The 10,528-nt window shown below is 43.4% G+C and overlaps 1 pseudogene across 1 annotated transcript; it reads right to left on the reverse strand.

The window, feature by feature from the left end:
• Positions 1–3,102: 3,102 nt before the first annotated feature.
• Positions 3,103–4,432, reverse strand: LOC116079928 (annotated as a pseudogene). Its single transcript, XR_004114219.1, has one exon. The product of XR_004114219.1 is annotated as a histone deacetylase 3 pseudogene (transcript).
• Between the last annotated feature and the right edge of the window lie 6,096 nt (positions 4,433–10,528).

Below are 10,528 nucleotides of genomic sequence, written 5' to 3' on the forward strand. Positions count from 1 at the left end.
TGGGAAGCTGAATGTTTTCCGAGGGGAAAAAAAAATCAGTCCTCAGCAGGAGGTCTCCTGCGTACACCGCGGTCAGCTGATTTGTAACCTGGGTTGGAGCCCTTCCATTCAGTTGTTTTACCTTAGTTTCTTCTGTTCTTGTATCCCTACCTGTTTCTCAGTATGACAACAGAGGCAGAGGATGCCCGTGGATAACACGATCTAGCATATCACAGCTTTTCAATTCTCCATTTTCTTCTGGCATGCCTTGTATCTTTTCCAAAAATATGTCCAAACATCCAAGTAGTTTATTTCCCTAAAGTTTTTCCACTTTCTATTTTCTATTTTCTAATTTTAGAAAATATTTCTAGCCAGGCATGGAAGATAGGGGCAGATGGATTCCAGCACTTGGAAGATAGGGGCAGTTGGATTTCTATAAGTTTAAGGCCAGCCTGATTTATATAGGGAGTTCCAGGACAGCCAGGGCTGTGTAGAGAGATCCTGTCTCAAAACAAACAAACAAACAAACAAACAAAAAGGTTTATGAGAACTAGGGAAAAGTAGTGAAATTGCTTAGTGTTCTATCCTAGCATCTTTACCACTTTGCATTGAATTATGATGCTTAATTGACTAATTAGTGAATTCCCCCAAGGTTGGTATGATGGTTTGAAGCTGCAATGTGCCCTACAGGCTCACCTGATCTACACTTGTTCTAAAGCTGAAGGTCCTGTTTTGGGGGACTGTGAAATCATCCAGATTGTGGCTGAGCCCTGGTGGCCTTGAGGGTGACATCCCACTCTTGCTATCCTGTGCTTGCTAACTCATCAAGCTGTGAGAAGCCACAGTAGCAAGTTCCTCCTGCACAGACAGGCTGCTCTAACTAGCATGTGGTCCAGGGCTGTGCTGGTCTCACCCATGGGCCCAAATATCCCTCACTCTTTAAGTTGCTCACTCATGCTGGGTAGTGCCATAGCTACTAGAAATGTAACTAACACACTCACATTGTTTCTGTGGATGGGAAGGTGTTTCTGGAAGGAATCTATGTGTGGACAGGGAGCTAAGTAAGGAAGAGCTACCCTCTCCACCCTTACTACAGTCACCTCCACCCTTACCACCATCATCACCCTCAGAGCGCTCACCATAGTCACCGCATCCCCACTACAGTCACCACCCTCACCACTGTCACCTGACCCTCACTAGTGTGCTCAGACACCAATCTAACATCAGGTACCTGACCTGGGTAGAACACAACAGGGGAGGGAAGAGAAACTATCTCTTTATCTGGAGCTGCGCTGTTCACCTTCTCCCCTCACTCAGAGGGCAAAGAAGCAGGTCCCTAGGTCTGGCTTAAGCCAGCAGCCTGCCTCCCCTCACCCCCACCTCAGCTTCTCACCTTTAGGTTCAGATAAATCCCACCATGGGTTCCTGTGACAGTGTATAAGTACCATGAGATCTCTTGGCCTCCACTTGAGTAAGACAGTCTCATAATAAGCACTGTCATATGGATCTACAGCTATTCTTGTCTCTTTTTCCCATTGGTCCATTCCTTGGACGAGCCCCGATGAACATTCTACCTAAATTAACAGAAGTTAATATTTGTACTGATAAATTTTTCATAACAAAATTGCTTTAATGTATCTAGTGGTTTGTTATGTGATAATCTTCAGAAAACATCTTTGGAACATTTAATGCATTATTAATGAAAAGTTATTTTTATTTGGTGGTGACTCATGTGGAAGCTGCTAGCTTGCACTTCACTTAATGTCAAATGATGAACAAACAACTTGACAGGACACTAGTGTCAAAGAAGATTCTTATTAATAGAAGTTAATATAGTCACCAATCCTGGTTTTAGAAATCATTTGAAAACCATGTCCAATACAAACAGGAATGTTAAAACAGCAAAGTCCAATCAGGCATTGGTACATGTCTTTAATCCCAGCACTCAGGAGGCAGAGGCAGGTGTTTCTCTGTGAGTTCAAGGTTACCATGATCTCCAGGACAGCCAGAGGTACACAGAGAAACTGTGTCTCTAAAACAAACAAAAAGTGGTTTTTGTTTTTGGTTTTTAAATCAAAGCCCTTCAACAACAAAGCTAACCATTTATAAGTGAAACAAACCTGTCAAAATACAAGACTTTGTTTTCCTCTGTCATAATATAATAATGTTGCTAAAACAAGACACTGGTGGCTAGGGCTCAGCTATATAGTTATTACCACAATAACATGTACTTTTGTAGACAACAACAGAAAAACCTTTAAAATCACAGCAAAGATGTTGCCCTTTGAAATGGCATCTTCCTGCAGGGCACTGAGCAACCGTGCTTGTCCCTAGTACTTTGTAGGGTACAAGTCCTTGTGTTGTGTCTTCATTAGAGATGAGCATCTCTTAGTAGATTTACCCTGGGGTCTAATAGAAGTTTCAGTGAAGAAAGAGAAACATTATAATACTATGAGAATTGGAGGTTATTGCTACTCCTTGTGATTCCCCTTATAAATAAGCTCTGGATATCAGTGCATCTCTGGAGATCAATGGCTTGCAAATATGTGGCAACAAGAAGGAGCCTCATCAGTGAAGTGAACATGTGTGGCAGGAAAGTCAAGCTGCAATCTCATTTTTTTTTTTTTTTTTTTTACAAAAAATACCAATTAGTTTATTAGATCAAAAACAGTAAAATGGACATAAAGCCAGTTTGAGCTTCACCCCCTCTCCTCCTTGCCACTGTGCTTCATTTGCAGTTAAAGTTTCAGAGTCACGCCTTCCTCCCCTCAGGTTCACCTTGCATGGAAGCAAGAACTGTAGAAGGGGAACTCAGAAGGAAGTTAGAAGTGACCTTAGTACCATCCAAACTTTCATCTCTAACAGTCTCTGTGTTAGAGGGACAGAAAGAACAAATGAGGGGAAGAGGGGCTGGGGACAGCTGCTGGGGCCCATTACCCATAATGTTCCAGAGACTTGTCCATGTCTCATCTCTGATAGGGACAGCATCAGGCTATGAGAGTCTGAGGGAAAGGGGAGTTGATTCTAGAACCACATGTGGTTTCCAAACCCTTTACCAGAGTTGGTAAACGCCCTGGAGTGCCCAGTTCAGACCTTGGGGGAGCCATACTTCTCCCCACCACAGAGGTGACAAGGACCTCTTGGGGACGCAGCATCCCTGCGACTCTAAATCTCCACATCACTTTCCTTGTCATTGTCATGGTCTCTGTCATAGAATTCATTGGGTGCTTCCAGCCTGCTGTAGTTCTCCTCAGGGCCTCTCTCTTCAGTATCGGGCTCATCAGTCCTGTTGTATGTCAGGAGGTCTGCCGGGACGTCGTGAATCTGGACACTCGGTGCATGGTTCAGCATCTTCAGGTTTTCAAAGATTGTCTGGCGGATCTGGTCCAGATACTGGTGTGAGTTCTGATTCTCGATGCAGGTGCTGACATCTGGGTGGAGTGTGAAATCTGGGGCAAAGTACTCAAAGTATTCACTGTAGGGAAGTTCCTCACTAATGGCCTCTTCTACCAGCAGAGATGTTTCATATGTCCAGCACCGGGCAACGTTTCGGACAGTGTAGCCACCACCTCCCAGCACTAGGACAGGGATATTGAAACTCTTGACATATTCAACATATTCCCCGTGTCCTCGAATGCTGAGATTGAAGCAGCCCTAATAGATCCCAGCCCAGGGAGTCAGCTCCACACTGGAGCACGATGCACGTTGGCTGGTAGAAGTCCACCACCTGGCTGATGACTGGCTGGAAAAGGTGCTTGTAACTCTGGTCATCAATGCCATCCCTTAAGGGCACATTGAGACAATAGTAGCGGCCACTCTCCACTCCAACTTCATACATGTCACCTGTTCCAGGAAAGAAGTAATTTCCATATTTGTGGAAGGACACAGTCATGACCCAGTCAGTAAGGTAGAAGGCTTCCTGAACCCCGTCACCATGATGGATGTCAGTATCAATGTAGAGCACCCGAGGGTGGTACTTAAGCAGCTCCAGGGTACCAATCACTATGTCATTGACATAGCAGAAGCCAGAGGCCTCAAATTTCTTGGCATGATGTAGAACACCAGCCCAGTTGATGGCAATATCACAGATCTTGTTGTTTAGCTGTGTTGCTCCTTGCAGAGATGCGCCTGTGTAACGGGAGCAGAACTCGAAGAGCCCGGGAAACACTGGGCAGTCATCACCCACGTTGAAGGCATTAAGGCTCTTGGTGAAACCCTGCATATTGGTGGGGCTGACTCTCTGCAGGAAGTTGATGTAGTCCTTAGAATGGAAGCGGCACATGTCGTGCTGTGAGGCCTGGTAAGGCTTGAAGACGATCATCTTCTTATAGAGACCATAATGCAAGACTAGGCTATGAGTCAATGCCAGGCGATGGGGTTTCATCGGGTGTCCAGCTCCGTAGTGGAAGTTGCCCACATTGGGGTCGGAGAAATACGCCACGGTCTTGGCCATGGTACTGGGGGGGACCAGGCCGCAACCTCATTTTTTAAATGTAGCTCAGGACATGGATCAGTGGGCAAAGTACTTGATACACAAGCATAGGTACCTGAGTTTGATCCCTAGCACGCATGTGAAAGCCTGGGCACAGCCCTGGAGTGCCTGTAGTCTAGCCCCAGGGAGGTGGCCAGCCAGTCTGGCCAAGTGATGGGCTCCAGGTTCAGTGAGAGACAGTGACTCAGTGGTAAGATGGAGAGCAATCGAGAAAGACATCCATTGTTGACCTCTGGCCTCTACAAAGATAGGTACATACATGTATATGCACAAACACACACACATACACACACACAAGCATGACTATTAGGAAAACATTTCTTTAAGCTGATGGTATGAGACAGCTGTGTGAAGTGAGTCAAGGTCCCAGTGAGGGCTCAGTGTCCAGTCCTGAGTCAACATCGGCTCTGCTCCATCACGTATCCTGAAACAGCTTTCCAGTGCTAGCCAATAGGATTGGTTCCATACCACCCCCAATGGCAGGCAATGTAATGACCATCTCTAGGTCCCAGAAAGAGGCCAAAAGGAAAGTTCTCAAACCACGCACAAGGAAAGCTAGGCTAAGCCTTCTGCTTCTCTTGTTCATTAGCTGCTCTATGTGAGGCAAAGGCAGCTTCTCTCCCAGAGAAGGCACTTGCCCTTTGGGCCAGGTTCCCTGCAGCATGCAGCTACAGTCTGAGCCCTTCCCCTCCTTTGTTTCTTAGTCTGACCCACTTAACGTTCATGCAGAAAACTGGCCATGGGTGGCTGCTATCCCAGAGCTGGTCACCTAAGAGGGAGAAGCAACACCTGGCAGCTTTATGGTGGCCCTTCCTCAAGACCCCCATTCTTTTTTTTCTCTTTTTTTTATTAGATATTTCAACAAACAAACAAAACCAACAAGAACAAACCCCTGTTGCCTCCCTCCTCCCCATGCTTACCACCCACCCTCTCCCACTTATTGGCCCTGGCATTTCCCTACACTGGGGCACAGAATTGAGATGAAGGGTTTGCAGCCCCTTAGGATGAACAACAATATGAACTAACTAGTACCCCCAGAGCTCCCAGGACTCAACCACCAACCAAGGACTATACATGGTGGGACTGATTGTTCTGGCAGCATGTGTATAGTAGAGGATTGCAAAGTTGATCATCAATGGGAAAAGAGGCCCTTGGCCCTGTGAAGACCCCCATTCTTTATTGCAAAGACCTCAAATTTCCCAAGCCCCACAACTGCTGAGCAGTCTTTCTGTCCTGTGACAAATCTTGACTAAAGACTATTGTGAGCTGGGGTGCTGCTTTTTAATGGCGGGCGCTTCACAACCCCATTTGGAAATGTGTAGCTGTCAGAGCTGTGAGCAATATGGTAACAAAGACAGTTTTTCAACTTGCAACAACCAAATATTAACCAAAGCCAAATGCATACTGAACTTGCTTGCCCATGTTATAATTATATGACTTTACTGTGATCTTGGTCCTGGGCATACAATATGTGCACACAAGCTCTGAGGTGCCACACTACACAAATAGAAATGCCTCATCTCAGACTCATGTTAAGAATGGCATGTTTTTATTATACATGCAACTTTTCTGTTCTTACAGAAATATATTGGTTTAATTATAGAAACAATGTTTCAATATATTCCTACCATCCCTCTTCAGCCTGGGTGAATTCTTTAGACTTCTTTTTGGATTGCATTGTATCAAAGTGTTTAATTTTGAAAATTGTTTCTAACTTGATTTCCATAAAATATTAATAGTTTTGGTTTAAGATTAGGACATGCTACGGGCTGGCCAGTCTGGGTCTCCCTCAACTCGTGTGGGGAACAGGGTCCTAGTCAGGTAGACAAGGCGTTGGCGATGAAAAGACAAACAGAAACAGACACAAGGGAGTGGTGTAACTGAATGCAATTTGTACAAAGTAGAAATCAGGCTTATATAGTATACAGAAAACAGGGTAAACTACAAAATTCACATAGGCAGGAGATGGCTACATCAAAGTCAGTAAAATCAAACAGCCAGGTGCAAGGCGGAGGAGCAGTGGTGTCTTTCTTCTTGGGCTAGGTTGTCCTGGCAGCCCTAAGATAAACTCTCAGGGTCTGTCTGAGGCAAGTAGCTGAAGGTTGTATTCTAGCATTCCTTGGCTGAAACATAAATAATTAGTGATGGGAGCCCTACAACTTCTAGCTTCTCACTGGAAGTGAAATAGTTTGTGTGTGTGTGTGTGTGAGAGAGAGATTTCTCTGATAACAAGTGCCTAACTGCTATTTTTAACTCTTGAGATGCCTTGTCTGGTAAGACAGCTTTTAGTAAAAATTCCCAGCTAATTACATCTAGGAAATCTAATAGGATTACTGAAGCATGGTGAAAGCCAGGAAATAATGTTCAATCTCAGTGTTAGCTATAACGAAATATTTCTTAAGACACCATTATGCCTGAATAAAGAAAGCATGCATATCTCTCCACAGACTTAGCAGAGATCAATCTGGAACACATCTGAGTTAGGAGATGCCCACAACTGACTGAAATCCCCAGGAGACAAACTCCCTTTGGAGTCATACGCCTCTTGTCCACGATCAGGTTTTAACCCTGATACTGTAGACCTACTGGGGTAGACAAGTGCGTGCAGCAAGGACATAAGTTCTCACAATTTGACAATGGCCTGAAATATACCTGTGTCATACCTTATGTGATGTGGCACTTTCAGGATTTGATTATAAAATCAGACCGTTGAACAAGTCTTGAGGATGCCCTGAGTCCTGTGGTATCAAATATTTAACCTATATTTAACTCTTGATGTAGAAATAAACATGCATATTCAGTTCATTTGTATACAAAAGCATCTTAAGTAATGGCAAAATTATATGAATGCCAAGGATTTATTTTAAGATGAATTTCTTGTGATTTCTTGTCAGGGCATGTTTGATTTGTATACTTATTTTATATGCCTGTGTACCCATGGCAAAAATTTCTCAGTTGATAGGATAGGAAAACAGGTATGAGTGACATGAAAGAAAAGGAATGGATCCTGTGCAGTTAAACATTTATGAGAGATGGAGACAGGAGGATGAAGGGGATAAGATGGTGAAGGACAGGTCAACCCAAAATGCAGTTAAATGAGAAGCTCTGTGGAAACCCATTAATTAGTGCAATAATTTCTAAATATATTTCAAAAGGAGTTTAAATGGAGGTACCTTGCATGGGTAGACAAAGCTGATTCTAAAAAATATCCGTTATATAGAAAATTGTGCTTCAGGCATGGGGTACCTTGCTTTGACATCCATGTGGTGGGTAAAGTGAGACAGGCAGCCTTGGGGATCAGCACTTAGAGCCTCTGATCTGGGTGGATCCAGATACCCCCAGGACTGCTGCCAAAAGCAGCCAGCGATTAGAGAAGTGAGTCAGCAAGGAAACAAAGTTTAATTTACTGGGGCTGGCACTCCCTGTGGACAGCAGAAAAGCTATGAACTCTTTTAACTCCTTGGGCTGGTGAGAAATAAAAGGAAAGAGAGAAAATTCACATACACACAACACACACACTGAGTGGATAACACAAAAGGGAGACTCCAATAACTCTATACACACAAATATATACACATGTGAATACATACAAACAAACATACACACATACATACATACATACATACATACATACATACATACATACATAACTACAGGCAGACATATACACATTCACACATAGAATTGTTAGAGCAAAGCTCCAGCAAACAGGCTCCAAGCAGCTTAAACATACATACATAAATACATACAATTGGTGGGTGGAGTAAGCTCCAACACACACCCAGACAAGCTTTACATACATACATACATACATACATACATACATACACACACACAGTTGATGGACAGAAGGAATAGTATTCCAGCCCCCATTCACACAAACCTTACACACTACATACATACACATAGTTGATGTAGAAAAGGAACAATGCTCCAACCCTCCACACACACAAACCTTATACACATAGTTGATGGATGCTCCAACCCTCATCCTTTATTCTTTCTTCTATCACTTCTATATCCCAGCAAAATATTTCAAGCAGTACTAAATTACAATGTGATTATGTTTTAATTTTCTTCTAGTGAATGGTTATGAAAAAACGATTTGCTTTACAATACCTTATAAGGTATTTCTTATAAGAAATAACATTATGTATGTATTACAGGTAAAAAAAAAAAACAAATTATTCCCCAAAACCAAGTATATTTGTAAATAAGCTACTTGTTATAGATTAACAAAATGTAAGCAACATAGTTCTCTCAACTAGTTTCTCTTACTGGCAGGCAGCAATTTGCAATTACAAAGAAAGGAGTAATTATTTTATTATTTATCTTCAAAAGTCATCTTGTAAGAATCTTTTTTAAAAATCACAAGTCTAAACTTTTATATTATATAAAAATCAGTCATTTCTACCTTAAATCCTCAGAATGCACACCTATTCATCAGCAGTTCTTAATAAAATCCTATCAGGAAGCTGAAGGCAAAAAAATGGGTATGAGAACTCAATCAGCAGTCCAGCCTCAGTGAGATTCACGTCAGCCATGAGAAGTCAATCAGCAGTCCAGCCTCAGTGAGAGTCACGTCAGCCATGAGAAGTCAATCAGCAGTCCAGCCTCAGTGAGAGTCACACTAGCCATGAGAAGTCAATCAGCAGTCCAGCCTCAGTGAGAGTCACGCTAGCCAGGGCTGCCATTGTTCTTGTTCCCTGACTATAAAGGGTCCCTTAGCTTAACTGATGAGAGTGTGCCTTCCTGAACTTCAAATTGTTTCCTAATATTTTCTACATCAGAGCTAGTAGTAAAAATATCTCAATCTAGCTTCACTAACAACTTTATTTTTTTAAATGTTTTCTAAGGGTTGTGGTCATTTCTGGTCCTCTCCATCTCTAAGTTCTTCTCTAGGGTGGTGATTAAGTCATTAATCTGCTTTAGCAGCAATGCCTGAAAGAGATCAAGTATTGTGAGTGCCAGAGATACTGACTGCCGAGTGAGGGGCTGGAAGCCTGCTTAGAGCTTTCATATATTTCTTAGATTAAGAGGGATATGAGGGCAGCACGCAGAGCAGAACTGCTAAACAGCATGAAGTCCTCAGGACACATAGTTCTTGGGGCTGTGCCACACCAAGGCTCACCTGTGTGACTGTTGTGGTGACCCGTGAGCTGAATTCCACGGGCTCAAAAACCATTTGTCATTCCTCCTGCATGGTCCTGGGTACTCAGTCCTTACAAGTTATTGATTAAAGAAGATGTCAAGATGTCCATGGTATAGAGAAAACAATCTCAAACCAAGTAGGAAACCTCCTCCCTGCTTGCTGGTTTTCGTTGTTATGGAGGCTTTGAGGGAAGGTAACATAAGTGGTCTCACTCTGCTCTGGTCCCTGAATTGTACAATACCTCTGCTGTGCAGGATGTGCCCATGTGGCATGGCTCCTATGAAGCGACCAGCTGCCTTCCAGTTGGATCTAAATCCTGCTCTATAGAAGGGAACTCATGCCTGGTACAATCAACTTAGTCAGATACCAAGGAGCATCATGCCTATCCACCTTCTAAACACCAATATGTATAACCACAGATCTAGACTGCTTTCAGCCTTGGCCAAAGAAGGTTTATTTTGTATTGGGCAGAGGTTAATACTGACACTCAGTAACTGATTAGTTCAGAGATTGAGTGGCTCGAGGAACCTAACTGTAATGGTTCATCTTTACCAATAGCACCTCTTGCTTCCCAAGGCTCAGGTAACTTCCCAGGAGAGGAGGCAGAAAGAATGTAAGAGCCAGAGGATGAAGAGGAGGGCTCCAAAATGCTGTCTTCTGAACATCCCATGGCTGTTGTGTTCATGAACTCACAATGGCTGTAGTAACCTGTGTACAACCTGTAGGAATCAAACCAGATAACATTCCAGTGTGGGTGGGGGAGGGCTCGTGAGGAGCTATCAGCAGTACATGGCTTCAGGGCATGAGACAATTGTTCTTCTCTGAAGGTATAGTCACTTGACCCGACCCGCGGGTCTCAGTAATTCGGGGGACACGAGGAGGGTCGCAACCTGAGAATAAAGAAT

The sequence above is a fragment of the Mastomys coucha genome, unplaced genomic scaffold (assembly GCF_008632895.1).
Source record: "Mastomys coucha isolate ucsf_1 unplaced genomic scaffold, UCSF_Mcou_1 pScaffold6, whole genome shotgun sequence".
NCBI classification, from domain to species: Eukaryota; Metazoa; Chordata; class Mammalia; order Rodentia; family Muridae; genus Mastomys; species Mastomys coucha.